Source organism: Pelophylax lessonae, assembly GCF_965119305.1.
Source record: "Pelophylax lessonae genome assembly, chromosome: 4".
NCBI lineage: Eukaryota > Metazoa > Chordata > Amphibia > Anura > Ranidae > Pelophylax > Pelophylax lessonae.
Window position 1 is genome coordinate 656,343,257 of NC_138771.1, and position 19,190 is coordinate 656,362,446.

The window sequence follows — 19,190 nt, forward strand, 5'->3', positions numbered from 1 at the left end:
CTTTGCTCCAGGCTGAGCCCCAATTACCAAGTGCCCCCCCATTTCTGCCATTTATAACCCTTCCTCGCTTCCCTAGTGAGCGTCAGTGCTAAATTCACACCAGTGTCCCAAGCAGGCGGACATCTCCTTCTGAAATACGTGTCCTCAGGCTCTCACATTTATATTACACAATAAAGCAATCACCTCAGGCTCTGTCTCACTGACCAGATCCCGGCTCCGAGTCTGCTCCGGCTGACGTCACCGTCGTCACGTGACTCTCACTCGGCCGCGCACAGCAAGGCAGGGGAGGAGCCACACACTGTCACTGGACAGACAGTATGCGATGCCGAGTAATGAAGTGTACAGCCCAGCCATCCTCCCTCTCATCCAGCGGACATGGTACAGTCCGACTCCGGCAGCACATGCACTATGATGAATGCAGCAGCGGCACATGTTCTCACGGTCAGCGGACGGCATTCCGGGACACTGCATTGTCCCGGAATGAGGGTGACCGGGACAGACTCTCCAAATGCGGGACTGTCCTGGGCGATCCGGGACACGTGGTCACCCTAGGGTGAAGGGTAGAGCCTGCCAGCAAGAGCTGGCTTTTAAAGAGGGATTCTGTTTATTTGTAGAATCCTGGAAGGGGAGGACATCCTCTACTGATCGAATTCTTCCCCTGTTATGTTGGGATCCACGGTGGGTAAAGACCACTGCTAAAGCAAAATCCTTCCTAAAAGGAGAAAACATCTAGTAGATACTCAGTGGATGTCCGCGACCCATTACACATAAGAGAAATACCTCATGACCGTATAATGGAAGGTCCTGGGAAGGGGATTTGAAAGACCTGAGATTACAGGCTGATCCTCTCAAGGCAGGGTAAAACATATTGCATCAGTAAGAGCTGAAATGGTTTTCTAGGTCTGAGTTAAATGGCAGAAGACAGACAGATTCCTCTAAGATAATCTTTGAAATGAGAGACAAGGTAACCCAGAATCCAAGTAAGAGATGTTCACTGCAACTGGGGTACAGCTGCCTCTATGGATGTTGACAGATCACCAACAGACTCTGTGACTGTTAGGAGAGGCACAGGAGCAGGCCTAAGGCCTCTTTAGTCAGCAACAGCAAGTAACAATGTATTTTGACACAAAATGTTGAGTGACTGTGGAAGAGGCCCTAGTCAGTAAGGCAGGGAACTCTGCCTCCCCCACAGAGCCAAGAATGACTCCTATGACGGGGAAGACTATTAAAGTAGGGTAATAGGACTCCAGAATTCAGGTACGCTTTCTGTCCAGGCACAGACATGTTGCAACTGCGTGACGTTGATGCAACGGAGCCCAGGATGGAAGACAGAGCGATCATGTACAACAACCTAAACAGCCGATGAGGTCTTTAGGTGATCAAGGTCACTGTATATTGGCATAAAAACGAGACTGGAAATCGACGTTCAACATGGCTCTTTACAAAGCAGGAGCAGTAGTGGGGAGATGCTTTTCCGATGCTGAATGGCAGGAAAGAGCACAGAGTGAGCATGCCCTTTACGTCATCCAATAGAAGACATCAGCACATAGTCCCTCAGAGTTAATCCCTTTCAAGGTAGAAAATGGGCCAAGGGGTGCTTGATATTTCACACTTGCCACCAAATGCTGAGGTAGCTCCTGGTGCTGTCCATCTGGTCCACTTAATGACAAGTGACACCCTGAGACAATGTAAATGGCTCTAGACTTGGAAAGCACAACACGGCCAACTTTTTGCCAGAATGGGTTCTGGAAAGCACCATACACAGAGCCCAGTGCCCGAGGTTTACCACCAGGCTAGCCCCGAAACATCCAGTGTGGCGGAATCTATGAACAGCAGCTGAAAGCTAAGCTGAAGAAAGGCCAGTCGCCAAGTTCAGTCGGTGATGTAGCAAAGGATCTTGATTGAGAAGGAAAATGAATGAATAAATGCTCGCAGCAAAATAGTAAGGACCCCCTCCAAGCAGAATTGAGACTTTAGGCTCCCTTTCACTGTGGGCAAGAAGGGGGTAACAGGTGGCTGAGCCGTGATTTTCACCCCTCCCCCCGGCAGCTGGTCAAAGCACAGAGGCCATTTTAACTTGTACTGCAAAGTTTGACAGCTGGCATTGCCTGTCACACTTACCCACTAGGATCGATCAATCAATAGGGCCACACAGCAAACTTGGGCTAAAGAAGCTAAAAAAAAAAAAAAAAGTGTTGAAGGCAGCAGTAGCATCTCCCGACCACCTGCCAGCCACTGATGCTTTACCGCACTCTGAAAAGCAATCCTTCATTGAGCCCCTAATCCCCTAGGAGGCCTTCTAGCCTCTGACACTAAAAAAAATAAATTAATAAAAAAGGAGGCATTCCAGCTATAGAAGATGGTTATCCTGGGCTGGCTTACAATTCTATTCTTTGCTGTTGTCCGATCCTCCAGGAAAATGGCAGTAGACCGCAAGGTGAGGACTTACCTGTATGCCTCAACGGATGGAAAAGAAATTACTTTACTTTAAAAAAAAAAAAAAAATAATAACTTTTTTAGAATACAAAAACAAAATGCAGGGTTTGCTTTTCATTGGTTTTATTTACAAGTTTGCTAGAAGTTTTTCAAAACGATCCTTATCTCTTGGTTTATTTTTGATTCTTTAATGGAAACAAGCAACTACAGTAAAGATGGATTTACACTTTATGGTTTCCTTGTATCAAGCAAAAACACACAATTATACAATTATCTTTAATCCATTACAAGTGGAAAGAAAACCGCTCAATTACCCCATCACCACACAGTCAGTCCTATCGGGGGGGGGGGGGGGGGGGAATCCCTCCCTTAGGGAAGGCTCTAGACCACAAGGATCATTATAGGAATCATATAATTACCAATCCTTTTCTCTTCATTGAAGGATTCGCTGGCGGACACCGCCCCTGTGAAAGGAGCTCAAAGCTGTCAATAGATGGATTGAATCTCAGCTGGTTCAACATAAGTTTTGCCTTTCGTTATACGTTAAGCTGTGTCTTCCAATGAACAATAGAGAGAATCCGACAAGCTTGTTTAAATTAAATCAATCGATGGATCGACTTTAGCACAACCAGCCTGCCCATAGATGGATCGACTCTCAGCCAGTCCCTGCTTAACTGGCCGAGATTCAATCCATCTATGGCTGGCTTAAGTTTTGCCCCATTGTTCAGGTTCCTCAACTGCACTTAAATTACTTAAAGCGGAGTTCCACCCTAAAATTATACTTCCCTCCTCCATCTTCTCGCTCCGGGTCACCTGAAAAACAAATGGATAATCGCAATTTTTTTTTTTTTTTTTACTTACCTGGTTTAGAAGAAAATATACTTACCTTACTTCCTCTTCCTCCCCTCAGCAGCCACGGCGATTCGTCACTACCTGGCTTTGCAATGATTCCTGGAAGCTGAACGTCATCGCTCCCAGGAATCAATGCGCCTGCACCGGCCCCGACGTCAGTTCCGGTGCTGGTGCCGTCATACCTTGCTAAACAGCTTCTGGGCATGCCCAGAAGCTGTGCAGGGATGACGCTGCGGCACCGGAAGTGACGGCGGGGCCGGTGCAGTGCATCGTGGGACCGAAGAAGACGGAAGAGGACAGAGAAGAGGATCGCGCTGGCTTCAAGCTTCCCACACCTGAGATGGCAGCGCTAGACAATACATTTTCAAGGTAAGTATTTCTTCTTGCAGGTAAGTGCGACCCGGGACAGATCAGAGGCTAGCCATTGTGGAATGCACTAGCCCTGACTGTCCCGGGGGTATTTTTATTTAAAAAAAATGTCCCAGGGTGGAACTCCGCTTTAACCACTTCAATACTGGGCACTTTTACTACCTTCCTGCCCAGTGCAATTTTCAGCTTTTAGCACTGTCACACTTTGAATGACCATTGCACCAATTGCAACACTGTACCCATATGACATTATCATTTTGTTCACAAAAATAGCGCTTTCTGTTGGTGGTATTTAATCACCGCAGTTTTTTTTTAGTTTTTGCTAAATAAATGAAAAAAAAACCCAAACATTTTGGAAAAATTGGATTTTAGACTTGCCGTAAAAACCATTTCTCTGATGTTTGACAGACACAGCTCCTGATATTCATAACCATTGGGTTATACTGTCCCCTACAGGCGTAGGACACTAGGCAAAAAAATTCTGGCTACACCCATGGGCAGTACACCTTGGGGTATACTCCCTCAGTTTTGTTACAAGCAGTGTCAGAAGAATTACAACTCCACAGAGGGGTGGGTGCTGTATCCGTCAATGAACATCAGAGAAATGGATTTTAGGGTAAGTCAAAAATCCTATTTTCCCTTTTATTCATTTACGGACACAACTGCTGCTATTCATAACCATTGAGACGTCCCAAAGCAGTGTTAAACATGAGGGGGGGGGACAACAAAAATTCCCAAGGCTAAATTGGACAACACCCACCTGAGAAAAACAACAACGCCTCAAGGAGGATCAGGTCCTCTTAAAGCTGAATTCCACCCAAAAGTGGAACTTCCGCCAATCTGCTTCCCCCCCCCCCCTCCGGTGCCACATTTGGCACCTTTCGGGGGGAAACGGGTACCTGTTTTTGACAGGTACCCTTCCCCACGTCAGGGAGACAGCGCCATCCCTCACAAGTTCCATCCCCTTTCTCCTTCCCCTGCCGCCAAGCAAATTCCACAGTAGGGAACCAGCTGTGAAGCCAAAAGGCTTCATTGCCGGTTTTACTTAGAGTGAATGGCGGCGGCAGCACCCGGCAGACTATCCAAAAATCGGCTGGGGTGCTGACATCGCAGGCTCCCTGGACAGGTAAGTGTCTATATATATATATATATATATATATATATATATACACACATACATACATATATATATATATACACACACACACACACACACACACACACACACATATATATATATATATATATATATATATATATATATATACATACACACACATTTGTAGCTACTGACTTTTTTTTCCACAGCTGTAACACCGCTTTAAACAGCAGCCTCCAAAACCTTGTGGCCAAAACAGGCATCCGCAGATGTCAACACATCCATTTTATAAAACGTTGTAAAAGTGTGCACCGATGACTAGATGGCTGCCTTGCAAACCTGCGTCACTGACGACTGATGACGGAAAGTCCAGGAGACATTAAGGGCCCTAGTACAGTGAGCCTTGACAGGAAAAAGAGGAACCTGACCCCTGATGGAATAGGCCTGAATCGCTGTCTATCTGATCCATCTGGCAATGGTCGCAGAGGAAGCAGACAACCCTTTGAGGTCCATCCATGATCAAAGTCTGACTTCCTGAAAGATTCCATAGCTGCCAGGTACACCCTAATTGCCCGGATCACATCCAAGGCAATTTTCTTTGGATGTTTAGGCCTGAGACACAGGGAAGGCAACACAATGTCTTCATTCAAATGAAAATCAGAGACAACCTATGGAAGGGACAGACAGGGGCGAAGAACCACCTTATCCCTGGGAATCACCACGTAAGGTGAACAACAGGATAACGCCGCCAGTCTCGACACCCATAGCCACTAAAAAGGCTGGCTTCTGGGACAGCATAAGCAGGGGAATCTACCAAATATTTTCAAAGGGAGGCTTCTGTAGAGCTGAAAGCACCAAATTAAGATCCCACGGCGGCAAAGGAGCCCACACTTGAGGAACCAAATGTCGGACACCCTGAAGAAAGGTACGCACCAGGGAGGGAGTGTGTGGCCAAAGGTTATTGGAAGAAGACCACCAAAGCCGACACCTGGCCCTTTAAGGTACTCAAGGCCAATTTCTGTTCAAACTCCCCCCCCCCCCATTGATGGAAGGTCAAAATCCGAGCCACAGCAAAGGAGCGAGGAAGAACCCCAAAAGACTCATGCCACGCAATTTACGTCTTCCACTCTTACACGTATCATGGTAGATCTTCCTAGAGGTAGATTTCCTAGCTTTCAGTGTTGGAATCATTAACTCAGATAAACCCCTATCCTTTAGCACCTGGTGTTCAGCCAAGCCAGGGACTAAAGCAGGATGGAAGATCGGTCCTTGGGACAGCAGATCTTCCCTGAGAGTAAGCTTCCGAGGAACGTCAGCGACCAGCCACACCAGATCGGCATACCAAGGCCAGAGGCACTAAGATGATCGGAATCCCTTCTGCCTCAAAGTCTTGGCAGAAGCTTGAGCGGAGGGAAGGCGTAAATCAGACGATACTGACCCCACAGGGTCACCAGCGCATCTGCCAAAGGATCCCTTGACCGAGCCACAAACCTCTGCACCTTTCCATTGAGCTAAGACGCCAACAGATCCACCTTGGGGGTGCCCTATCAGAGACACAGCTGATAAAACACCTCGAGATAACGGGACCAGTCCCCCATGGTCCACGCCTGCCGACTGAGGTAATCCGCCTGCCAGTTTTCCACCCCAGGAATGTGTACGGCGGACAGGGTTGGAACAAACCGTTCTGCCCACATTAGAATGCCAGGAAGATGATCCGTCCAATGATCCAGACACAGTCTGAGCACTCGGAGTTCCAAGACATTGATCGGGAGTCTGGACTCTTCCAGTGTCCAGATCCCCTGAGCAGAATGCTTGCTGAGGACACCTCCCCCTGCAGGACAGGCTGACATCCGTGGTTACCACTATCCAATACAAGGGGAGGAAGGAATTTCCCAGTCGAAGTGCCAGAGAACGAAGCCACCATTGTCAGGGACTTCTATGTACCCCAACTCAGGCGGAACGGATTGTCCAGACTGTGCAGTCTTGTCCCATTTGGTCAGAATTTCCCTTTGCAGGGACCTCCTTGATCTTGACAGAGGCGAAGAAATCCCCCTGATGCAGGGATGCCACCACCCTTCGAATGAACTCCATTCTGAACTTCTGTACCCGCACAAAGCAGTTAAGCTCCTCGAGGTCCAGGATTGGACGCACTTTGCCTTCCTTCCAGGTTTGAGTAAAAACCATGAAAATTTTCAGAGGTCAGAAACCAGGACAATCACCCCTTGAAGGAACGGGTCTTGTACTGCCCCAAACAGGCCCTGTAAGCGGTCTGGGGACAGGCGCAAGTTGGAAGGGAAAAACCTTAGTGGGGGATAAGAGAAACTCCATCTTGCAGCCAGACCAAATTACTTTGTGGACCCATTTGTCTTGCAGAAATCCACGGATCAGGAAACCAGCGAAGATGTCCCCCCCTCCACCCACAAAAGGGATGAGGGCGCACCTTCATGCAGAAGGAGCCCGAATTTTAGCTTGCCAGATGAGGTTCTTTTGGATCCTCCAGAAGAGGCCCTGAAAGGCTTTGAGCCCTCGGCAGTCGACCCTGAGGGACGAAAACACTTCTTATGAGATGAGGAAGACCCATGTCTACGACGAGGTTCCTTGCCTGTCGTAGCCTGTGGAAGAAAAGTACACTCCCTCCCCCCCCACGAGACTGTTAAGCTCCAAACATCCAGGGTAGCTCCAAACAGGCGATCTCCTTGAAAAGGAAGATCAGTCAAGGTCTTTTCTGAAGTCTGATCCGCAGACCAGCACTTGAGCCAAAAAAACCCCCCGGAGTCCCATCCAAATTGGCATCACAGATAAATTGCAGCCCCTCGACCAGCTGGCCTGCCAGCTGAACAAAGGCGGGGGGGAGCAGTCCCTCCCCCCCTCCAGGTCACGGTGTAGGAGTTTAGCCCACTCGGTCAATTTGCGACACTAGGGCAATGGTGAATACCAGCCTCATTGCCGAACCAGCCAGAGTGTACCTAGTGCAGGCCACAGCCTTTCCCTTCCTGTCAGCCGGATTCCTTAAATCCTTGGAACTCTTCAACCGGAATCATGGTTGCCTTGTTTAACCTTGAAACCGGAGAGTCCACCAACGTTGGCACAGTCCACTTCTTAAGAAGGGACTCCACAGAGGGGGTAACGCCTAGTAAAGCACTTAAGGACCCCATGGGGACGCATTGGTTGTCCCCACTCTTTAGGGACAATTCTGTTTCCCCCTTTCTGGGTACCCCCAAAAGAAACATTTCACGGATCTCATTGACGCTCACCAAAGAACTGCATGGGGCCGGAAACCAGCGAAGATTCCCCTCCCTCCCACCCCAGCAATGGGTGCGGGCAGACTTTCATGCTGAAGGAGTCTTGTCTGCTGGTCCGGTGGGAAGCTAACTCTAGGCTTACCCAAGGTTGCTTGGAACCTCCCAGGGAAGATTTAAAAGACCTATTTCCCTTATTCTATGGGCTAAGGAGGGGGGGCCCTGTCTGCGGCGAGGCTCCTTCCCTTTCCTTGACTGTGGCAAGAAGGTACCCTTTACCCCCCGTGACACCCTTAATGAGGTCATTCAGGGTAGCCCCAAACAAGCGATCACCGTGAAAGGGCAGATCAAGGAGAGCTTTGTTAGAGGCTTGGTCTACAAACCAATTCTTAAGCCAGAGCACACGCCTAATCAGCACCGCTAAAACAAAGTTTGGACAACACAGGAGGTGTATCCAAAGCTGAATCACAAATAAACTGCAGCCCATGGACCAACTAGTCTGCTAAATCGACATAAGCAGCAGGGACCTGCTAATCCCCCAGGCCCTGGTGCAAAGGCCTGGCCCATTCATTTAGGGTCTTAGACACGAGGGCTGAGGGCAAAGACTGGCCGCAATGCCGAACCAGCCACAGTAAACATGCTGCGTTCCACAGTCTCTGCTTTGTCAGCCGGTAGCTTTATTCAACCTGGAAACAGTAGGGTCCACCACTGGTGGACTATTCTACTTTTTTAAAAGTGACACCTCAAAAGGGTAACGGACAGCAAAACGTTTGAGGACCACAAAGGGTAATTTGGGTTGTTCCCATTCCTTAAAGGAAAACCTGTCAAAATAAGGAAACACCTTTGGAGTACAATGCGACTTGTGCATACCAAACGACACAGCCACGTCCGTGGCTACATCAGCCGCAGCCTCCATTTTTAAAGTCTCACGCACTGCAGTGATAAGTCCGTCTACCAGCGCTTTTTCCTTCGCTGCTGTGACCATGGCGGATGGATCAGGGGGTGGTAAATAAGGCCCTCCTGGATGGGCCGCGTCCACAGCGGCATCAGGCTTAGAATCAGATGAGACAGCTTGTGCAGGGGAAGGCGGGGCTGCTTTCTCCTGGGCCTTTGCCCACATACCACTTCCACCCGGGACACTAAAGACTGCAGGACCGTTGCCCATACAACCATGGGAAGCTGGGGATCTGAGGGACCTGCCACCTCCATTAAGGGGGGTCAGTGGGGGAGATGGGACCCTGAGGCTCCATAAGGAAAGGAAGACCTTTCAGTACAAAAGCGATCTTTTGGCACCATTAAAGGATCCCCCTCAGTCTCAGTGTACCTATCAACAGAGAGAGCGCAAACAGGGACCCCCCAAGCACTGAGAATTCGAAACCAGCAGCATCATGGACACTATCCCTGTTCATGTCCCTGGGCACAGAAAGAAGAAACGAAGGAGAAAGAGGAACTTCATCATCCCCACGAGGCTTCAGTTGTTTCCAGCATCTCCCAGACTAAGTGAAAATGGCCCGTGACATCATCCGGCTACACAAACATGGCCGCCAACCAAAGACCAGCCAAACTAAGGGAAAATGACCCCAGTGACTTCATCCGACTACACAAACATGGCCGCCAACCGACCCCTCCCCTTGAGACTCTGTACGGGTCCCTGCACTGGGACCCCTCTGTACTATACCCACACTGCAAACAGCAGGGCATGCAGCTAAGGGTCTCCTACACTGGGACCCTTCCAGACTACTAGGGAGGGACACACACACTACCCCAGGACCGTTACAGAATGGGGATAGCAGGGGGGGAGATCCCAGGGGTCTTTGCTGCATTCTCTGCCCCGGGACCCCCACTAGACTAGGTCCAGACAGGGGGGAATGGGAGTGGGAGGGGTCCGACCGTCACTGGAGGTTACTCGCGTCCACCCCAAAGAAAACCACCAAAAGGGGGAGAGGGAGGACTGTACTTACCCTTCCATGGTGCGGGTAGATCTCCCGAGAAAAAACAAAGATTTAAGGAAGGAGAGAATTGCTAGAAGCAGAGATCCCAGCCGGGAGCCTAGGTCATGACTAGACAGATTAAAACTCATTACCTAGAGCAGAGAGGGGGGGGGGTTATATACCAGCTGAGGAAGGCCCATGAGCGTAGTCAGGTGTTTTTTGTTTGGCCTAGTCCTACTCCTGGAGGAGGCAATCTAACCCACTAGTTATTTATGGAGCGCTGTATCCATCGATGAACGAAATAAAAGATTATTTTTTTTTCACACTATCACCAGTCAGTGTCCCTGATCCCTGCCAAACCAGTTATATGATTGACACTGTACTGGTGACAGTATGCAAAAAAAAACCCCAAAAAAATAAACACTACAAGTTTAAAAAACTCACCATGGCTCTTACTAAACACCTTGGATTGTCTACATTCCAAAAGGGGTAATCTGGAGGATATTTGTACTTCCTGGCATTTGTGGGTCTCAAGAAAAAAAAGATAGGCCATCAGTACATCAGGATTAATTAATTTTTAGATCTATATCCCATAGTAACTTCTTACAGACTACATATTATACACTGATATGGGTTATTTTCACCAAAGAAATGTAGCAGAATACATTTTAGCCTAATTTCATGAAGAAAGATTTGCAAAATTTTTTAACCTGAAAAGCCCTATTTCTCTTTCCTTCATTGACTGATACAGCTCTTCATCTTCTTGACCACGTGGGTTATACTGCCACCTACAGCAGTAGGACACTAGACAGAAAAGAATTTGACTACGCCTATGGGGCAGGCCCAGGGGTTACATTCCCCCACTCTGCTATAGGTACTCCCTTTTGTTACAAGCAGTGTCAGAAGAAAAAACCCAACTCCATAGAGGGGTGGGTGCTGTGTCCGTCAAACATAAGAGAAAAGGATTTTACGGCAAGTCAAAAATCCCATTTTCGCTTTCGTTCATTGACGGACTCATCTTCTTGACTACGTGGGAAGTCCCAAAGCAGTGTCAAACATGAGGGTTGAGAACAGCAAGAAAAGATACCTCCCAAGGCTAAAACATAGCCAATAAGGTCACATGGAGCTCAACCATCAAAAAACTGGAGCTCACCTGAAAAAAATTAAACACCTTCAAAGAGGACCAAGTCCTCTAAACAGCAATGTAAATATAAAGGAACTATTGTGCTTACTAAACAGCAGCCTGCAAAACGTTGCAGCCAAAGGAAGCATCCGCAGATGCCAACACATCCACCTTATAAAACTTTGTGAACGTGTGCACAGACAACCAGTTAGCTGACTTGCAAATATGGATGACTGATGACCAGGGAATGCAAGGCAATTTCCTTAGGATGCTGAGGCCTGGGACACAGGTAAGACAACACGATGTCTTGATTCAAATGAAAATCGGAGACGACCTTTGGAAGGAAAGACTGACATGAAAGAAGAACCACCTTATCCCTGTGAACCACCAGGTAAGGTGAACAACAAGACAGAGCCACCAGCTTCGACACCCTGCACGCAGAATAGCCACCAAAAAGGCCACTTTTTAGGACAACGTAAGCAGGGGGGCCCGGGGACCCCCTCCCCCCCGCAAATATTTTCAAAAGGGGGCTTCTGGAGAACACCAAATTGAGATCCCACTGTGGCAATGGAGACCAACCTGGAGGAGCCAAGCGTCTAACTGCCTGGATAAAGGTACGCACCAAGGAATGTGTGGCCACTAGACGTTGAAAGAGGACCACCAAGGCCGAAACCTGGCTCTTGATAGTACTCAAGGCCAGGCGCTGCTCAACCCCCCCCCTCCACCCCATTGGAGGAAAGCCAAGATCCGATCCACCGAAAAGGGGCAAGGGTGAACCCCAAGAGACCCCCACCACGCAATGTACGTCTTCCAAGTGCAGTGGTAAATCTTTCTCGAGGTAGATTTTCTAGCCTTGAAGAGCGTAGGAGTCACCGATCCAGACAAACCTCTATCCTTCAGCACCTGGCTTTCAACAGCCAAGCCGTTAAAGCCAGCAACTGTAAAGCAGGATGAAAGATTGGCCCTTGGGCCAGCAGGAGACTTCCTCTCAAGGAAGATCGAGTATCAGTGACCAGCCGTACCAGGTCGGCGTACCAAGACGGCGAGGCCAGTCTGGAGCCACTAGAATGACCAGAATTCCTTCTGCCTCGATCCTGCCTTCCCAAGCTGCCAAGGCACTTGTGCCCCCTAGGTGATTGACATAGGCCATGGCTGTGGCATTGTCAGATTGAATTAGTACAGGGCACCCCCGAGTACTAATCGCCCAATGATCCAGACGTCTGATCACGCAGAGTTCCAGCACATTGATCGATAGCCTAGACCAGTGTTTCTCAACCTTTTTCCCATCAAGGCACTTTTAAAATTACACACACACAATCTCACGGCACCCCATTCTAAAATTAAAAAAACCCAAAATTAATAGTTTTACATAATGCAGCAACATCCACGTGCGTAGGTCACCTAACATTAGAGGGGATTTATTCTTCCAAAGCAAACACACATTGGCACTAAGTAGTATTCCAATGTTTCTCTTCTCCCTCACTCAGCTAATGTGACCCCAGTGTTGTAGAGGGGAAGAGGAAGGACAAACAAGGAAGTTGTGCAGGTGCCTGACATCCTCATCAAACGATGATGTCATTGGTTGTTGGGACACTGGCGGCTATAAAGTTGTAATAGTGCACAATGATAACCTGTGGCTTCATGTAACTATTAGGCAGGATTGATCTATCTGCTGGCCTGTAGACAATTTTTGGGCAATTTCTAGGCATTTTGTCAAGGGACCCCTGAAGACACCTAAAGGCACCCTGGTTGAAAAAGGCTGGCCTAGACTCTTCCTGAGTCCAGATCGCCGAGTACAGCACCACAAGTGGTGATTTTTGGTGTCAAGACACAACGGTCTTCCTCACTTTCTTATGGATGGTCATAATCATTTGTGAAATACTGAACAGAGACTATATTAAAATGAAAAAAAAAAAAAAAAGTATAGTGGTGTTGCTTAAAGATTAAGTGTCATATGTGCAAAAGAAATAAATTGATAAAAACTTTGTAAAATCTCAATAAATAGGTATCAAATGTGCTCAAATATTCCTATACAAAAAATAAGTATAACTGGATTTTTGACTTACCGTAAAATCCTTTTCTCTGCAGTTCATTGACAGATGAAGCTCCATATTCTTCTTGACCATTGGGTTATGCTGCCCCCTACAGAAGTAGGATACTAGGCAGGAAAAATCTTTACCACACCTATGGGGCAGTCCCTGCAGGCATACACCCACTCACTCTGCTATAGGATTCAGTTTTGTTGCAAGTAGTGTTCAGAAGAAAAAAAACTCGTCCCCATTCAATTAGAGGGGCGGGTGCTGCGTCTCTCAATGAACTTCAGAGAAAAGAATTTTACGGTAAGTAAAAAAAAAAAAAAATCATTTTTTTTTCTATCGCTCATTGACAGACGCAGCTCCATATTCTTGACCAATGGGATGTCCCAAGGCAATATTTGCATGAGGGGTGGGAAAACAAAGCCGAAAAGAACGTAATTCCCCAAAGGCTAAACTTAGCCAACCAGTGAACATGGAACGCAACCAGGAACAACTGGAGCTCACCTAGAAAAAACACACGCCTTCAAAAGAGAAAATGTTCTCTTTACACAGCAGCCTGCAAAACCTTGAGGCCAAAAGCAGCATCTGAAAATGCCAACACATCTACTTTGTAGAATCTTGTGAACGTGTGCACAGACAACCAAGTTGCCACCTTGCAAACTTGCATTACTGACGCCTGATGGCGAAAAGCCCAAGAGCCGCTCAGCGCCCTAGTAAAATGCACCTTCACAGGGAAAGGTGGAACCCGACCCTTCAGTGAATAAGCCTGTACCACCATCTGCCTGATCCATCTGGATATGGCGGCAGCAGACGCAGCCAACCCCTTTCGAGGTCCTTCCGTGAGGAAAAAAAGTCTGATTTCCTGAAACATTCAGTAGCCGCCAGGTAAACCTTAATTGCCCGAACCAAATCCAAAGAATGCAAGGCAATTTCCTTGGGATGCTTGGGCTTAGGACAGAGTGAAGGCAGCACAATGTCTTCATTCAAATGGAAATCAGAAACCACCTTAGGAAGAAACGAATATTTTGGTCGAAGTATTACTTTATCTCTGTGGACCACTAGGTAAGGAGAACGGCAGGAAAGCGCCGCCAATTCAGATACTCTGCGGGCAGAAGTAATAGCCACCAAAAAGGCAACCTTCGGTGACAGTGTAAGCAGAGGAATCCCAAATGTTCTCAATAGGAGGTTTTTGAAGAGCAGACAATACCAAGTTAAGATCCCACGGAGGTAGCGGGGATCGCCTCGAAGGAACCATATGGCGAACCAGCACGCTTTCCCGCACGGCTGCAAAAGGAGGATATATCAGCCTCACCATCCAAGTGCAATGACACAGATCCCTCAGGGTGGCATGCGTCCGCGGCAGCCATATCTACCTCAGAATCTGAGGATACAGGAGAGGCAGGGGAGGGCATAAGGCACTTTTTACTAGTGCCATTTTTTTAAAAACCAAATTCACCTTTGACACCAGGTTTTCCAAAACTGCCGTTAAGGGAGACGGGGGTTGCGACCCATAGGTCCCCGCAAACGCAAGGATGGGGGGATCTGTAGGTGAAATTTGTTCCTGGGACTCTATATGAACCCTGGAATAACGCAGTGTCACTTTATGAAAACTGCAAAAAAAATGGACCACACTGATGCACCAGCGGTACTACAAGTCCCAGCCACTAGCACTGCAGATAGCAGGGTGAGCGAGGAAGACCTACAGGGACCCCAAAAGACATACCACCAATCGATATGGAGAACAGGATCGGTCTGCGGTGTAGAAAAATTATCTTCACAGGAAGAGGAAGTACCTAGGTCATTCACTAGAGTAAAGGCCTAGCTGCTACCTGCTGTCCAGCGATCACGGACTCTGAGAAAATGGTTACCCAATGCATTCTTATGGGGAAACCACAAAAACATGGCCGCCCATGCATTTCAATGGGAAATTCTGCAAAATGAGCCTGAACAATTCTACAGCAAAATAGCAGCCCCCACGGCACGCCATGCGGTCTCCAGGACCCCCCTAAGAGGTCAAAAGATTTATGGCATTGGGTGGGTCCCTGCAAGGTCCCCCACCAGGATTAACCTCCCCCCGCGATTCCACTATAACGGCATTGGTGCGTCCACCCCCGAGGACCCCCGTCACTGACTGCGGTAAGGACCTTGCTGATGGTGGGGAGGGAGCCCTTGGGGGGGGGCCTTGAGCATGCCGAGAGGCCAGGGGAAGGGAGGGGTACTCAAGGGTCCGACCTTCCCAGGGAGGGGCCCATGCCCTCCAGAGCTATGGGGGACACTACTCACCATACCAAGGACCTCGGGTGAGTGCCACTCCGGACAGACTACCTCTCCACTCGGGGTGGAGGTGCTGACGGCCAAAAGGTACGCTGCGACTCAGGCCAAACCAGGTCGTGTGCGTCCCGGCGAGGTGTTTTACTCGCGGGCCAGACCCAGTCTATTGGGGCTCTGGCGTGGCCTAGCGCTGGGCTATAACCTGCACACGCTCGCTGGCCGGGCTGGGAAGACCTTAAGAATCTCCATTCCGAAACCCAGTCCGGCTGTTGATTGTAGTTCTCTCAGGAACATAACTAGCTAAAAAAAACTTTAACAAAGGTTCCCTTTAAAAAAAAAAAAAAAAAACAAGACCAAAGTCCCAGCTGGGAACTAGGTCCTACTCCTAAACTAGGCAGAAAAACTGAATACCTTAGCAGAGTGAGTGTATGCCTGCAGGGACTACCCCATAGGCATTTGTCACACGGTATTTGCGCAGCAATTTTTAGGGGAAAAAAAAAACTTTCATGAATTTATACAAAAAAATGGAGATGACTATTGTTGTTTTTTTTTTTTAATGTAAAAGATTCAGACCGCCCCGAGAAGAAGGCAGGTGACGAAACCGGTAGAGCGTGGCATACAGGACACTGAGACAGCACTGCTCAAGCATTGGAAAGGAACAGCTTCACATGTCCCTGCTCACGGACGGCTTGAGCAGAGGATCAATTTTACACAGCACAGATCCCTAGTGTCTGGCAGACACCATCCTTGTGAGTGTTATGGAACTTATCTTTTATAAATAAAATAGTCTTATTATGCAGTATAACGCTATGTGTGGCATCCCTCTATGTGATTCCACTAATTTAAACCTGAGCTGCGGTGACCAAGGAGAGAGGAGGTCAAGAATTAAAGTGTGAACAAAGCTTGATTGCTGGTTTATAATTTTACCAGCAATATATCTGGTGAGTTTACCCGGGCACTAATTACTGTGGTGGAAGGATCCTCACTGACACATCACAAGCAACTTGGAATTTATTTATTTTTCAGCACTATTGGCACTTTTCTGCATGGGAGGATTATAATAATGAACTTTATTCAATGGACTTTTTGTTTGATATGAGACTATTAAGTTTGAGAAATATTTTTTAGTATTTTACTAATGCTCGTATTTTTTCTTTTTTTGCACACAAAAGATATTTTTGTGATAAAATGTTTTTTTGCTGATTGGTAATTTTTTGGGTTTAGGAATATTGTTTAGAAGTATACATTATTGCACTGAAGCACCAGCACCTTAGGTTTGCACCCATACATACCAAGCAATTGGTTTCAGGTGCTTATTATATGTTTGCACTTAAGCACTAGCACTTATAATTAGCATACATTTGCTTTAGCATTTTTTTTAGTTTTACATTAATTTCACTACCATCTCATATTTATTTACCACCACCATTTATATATAAAAAAAAACAATTTTTTCTCATCATACAATTTTTTCACAGATATTGCGCCTTATTAATTTTCCATACTTGCCCCATAGCTTTTGCTATGGTTCAGCGGCTGCATTTCTGGTGATTGTTTTTACACATAAAAGTTTCCTAGGCGCAGGTTTCCCCATTTGATTAAAAGATTTTATGCCAAATAGAAACCCAACATGTCACGCTTTCAAATTGCACACACTCGTGGAATGGCGCCAAACTGCAGTACTATAAAATCTCCATTGGGAATGCTTTATAAAAGTTTACAGGTTACCAATTTGCAGTTACAGAAAAGGTCCTGCGCTAGAAATTACTCTCCCTCTAACGTTCGCAGTGATACCTCACGTGTGGTTTGAACGCTTACATTGCAGGTGCAAACTATGTAAGCCTATGCTTTTGTGTGCGAGCACGAGGGGATGGGGGTGCTTTACATTTTTTTTTTTTTTTGTTTCGTTTTACACTTTTCCTTTAATTTTTTTGGTAACTTTTTTTCCTATTACAAGGAATGTAAACATCTCTTGTAATAGGAATAGGGCATGACAGATCCTCTTTACGAACAGATCTGGGGTCTGTAAGGCCCCACATCTCTCCTCTATGCTGGAAAGCTTGAGATATGAGAAAAAAAAAAAAAGGGAGGTTCTTATGACGTCACTTACAGCCTCTGTGGGTCCTAGAGATGACCAGGGACCATCTGGTCCACGGCCAGCTCTATGGTAAACCGCCGCCAGAGGATTTTTTTCTCTGGGTCCCTGATTGCACAGGAGAGACCGGAGGGCGGCTATGATGCCGTTTACAGTGTAGGGAATAGCCGGCTGAAAAAATAGAATTTTTGTAAGAACTTACCATAAAATTATTTTCTGAGTCCTCTGACAGACGCAGCCTCTTAGAGGTTTCATCACTATTGTGTAATGGCGCCCTCTGCAGGAGCAGGCTAGAAAGAGAATCTTAATTAAAAAGCTTTAACTAGACACACCTTAGGGGCTGTCCCTCTTGACATTACCATCAGACACTTCAAGCTTACTAATCAGTTTCATAGCAAGCAGTACAGGAAGACAAAAAAACCCCAAAATAGAGGGGCAGAGGCTGCGTCTGTCAGAGGACTCAGAGAAAATTATTTCACGGTAAGTTCATACAAAAAAACGGAATTTTTGTAAAATCTTACCTGTAAAATTCCTTTCTCTGAGTCCTCCGACAGTCGCCGCCTCTTCATATTCGTTACATATGGGGTATTAGACTTTGCTCCAAAGGAGTAGCTAGGCAACAGAATATGTTAACATTAAAGCTTTTAACATATCCCACCCTCAAGGGGTGGTCCCCTCAGTCAATACCCTCCTACTTCCTGCAACCATATCTCAGTTTTAGTGGAATAGCAGTAGAGTATACAACCAAACCCCAAAAGAGGGGCGGGGGCGGCGACTGTCGGAGGACTCAGAGAAAGGAATTTTACAGGTAAGATTTTACAAAAATTCCGTTTTCTCTTACGTCCTCCGACAGTCGCCGCCTCTTCATATTCGTCACATATGGGGACGTCCCAAAGCAGTGCAAACATGAGGGGTGGGAAACGCATCCGCGCCGAAAAGGCAACGCAGTCTCCGCATCAAAGAAAGGAACCTTACCAAAGGAAGGAAACCAGCTGGGCAACAGAAAAAAAACAAGTGCTCAACAGGAGCAACAACCCAGGAAAAAAGACAAAAAAACCAGGGGATATAAAACTTATCCCAACAGCCAGAGGTCCCCAACAAGGGACCCTAGGGAATTGCCGCACTAAGAACCTTGCGGCCAAAGGAAGCATCCACCGATGCCTGAACATCTACTTTGTAGAATCTTTTGAACGTGTGTACGGTCGACCAGGTCGCCGCCTTACACACCTGGGCTACAGAAGCCCCATGACGACAGGCCCAAGACGTACTCAAAGATCTAGTAGAGTGCGCCTTCACAGGCACAGGGGGAACCTTCCCCCGCAAAGCATAGGCCTGTTCAATGGTCTGCCTGATCCATTTGGCGATGGTAGAGGCCGAAGCCGCCATGCCCTTCCGAGGACCCTCCGGAAGAACAAACAAGGAGTCCGTCTTTCGAAAAGACTCAGTCGATTTAAGGTAAACCCTTATCGCCCGAACAACATCCAGAGAATGCAATCTCACCTCCTTTGGATGTTTAGGCTTCGCGCACAGCGAAGGTAAGACAATATCCTCATTAAGATGGAATTCCGAAACTCGTTTCGGAAGAAAAGAAGGATTAGGTCGCAAGACCACCTTATCCAAATGAACAACCAGGTACGGAGACTTGCAGGACAAAGCTGCCAGCTCCGACACTCTGCGAGCCGAAGTGATCGCCACCAAAAAGGCGACCTTTTTGGACAACATAGACAACGAGATCTCCC